At 32.8% G+C, this 847-nt stretch overlaps 1 protein-coding gene across 1 annotated transcript in view; it reads left to right on the forward strand.

Annotated features, from left to right (window-relative positions):
• The window catches only part of Dthd1 (death domain containing 1), a 51,336-nt gene that overhangs the window by 39,607 nt on the left and 10,882 nt on the right, over positions 1 to 847 (forward strand). The window lies entirely within an intron of this gene.

Raw genomic sequence — 847 nt, forward strand, 5'->3', positions numbered from 1 at the left:
TTTGTCTTTGGATTCACCTTCTTATTTAGCTTCTCTAGGATTGCAAATTATAAGCTCACTGTCCTTTAATTATGGCTAGAAACCAAATATGAGTGTGAAATGTGTTTTAATAACTGACAAAAGCTTAATCCATTTTCTACTCAGCTAACAGGCAAAAGCCTCTCATGACTGGGAAGTCATGGTTATTGTGGGAATTTCTGTATAAGACCTAGGACTAAGTTTGTGAATGTCCAGGCCTTTCTGGTAACTTTTATTTCACTGTTATCAGAAAGTCTATTCCTACCTATAAGCCCATTAAAGACAAAATAAAACAAATCAGGAAATCAAAAATCTTTTAAAATATTCTAGAAACAATTATTCTCAGAATTTAGAGACCTTGGTGGATCTTCTGACTGACAAATCTATACTGAGTGTAATATTAAAGTGGAGACATCACAAAAGGTTGTTGGGTGTAGTATAAATTCTAATGAATGGCTTCTTTCCTGTTTTCTTGAGCAGTTTTATAAAAATAAGTAGCACCTTTCATTTAGTTACATTTGTGGTTCAAAGAGACCTGATTTTTGCAAAAGCAACTTGGAATTTTGAGTAGGTTTAAAAACTCTTATTAGCAAGTGTGAATATTTATCAAGTTCTGGTTTATGTGAAGTGTTTCATTGACTCATGTAACATACCTTCTGCTTTTCTCGTTTAAAAAAAAATGAGAAACCCTGAAGCCAGGATTACCAATTTAAGACCTAGATTATTCTATTCCAGACTGTTTTTTGAATGTCTTTAAATACTCCTCTATGTTTTCTGAACTATCTAGATTTCTTCTCATTTTACAAATGCAGCCATGGGGTAGACAAAG

The sequence above is a fragment of the Microtus ochrogaster genome, linkage group LG1 (assembly GCF_000317375.1).
Source record: "Microtus ochrogaster isolate Prairie Vole_2 linkage group LG1, MicOch1.0, whole genome shotgun sequence".
In the NCBI taxonomy this organism is placed as follows: domain Eukaryota; kingdom Metazoa; phylum Chordata; class Mammalia; order Rodentia; family Cricetidae; genus Microtus; species Microtus ochrogaster.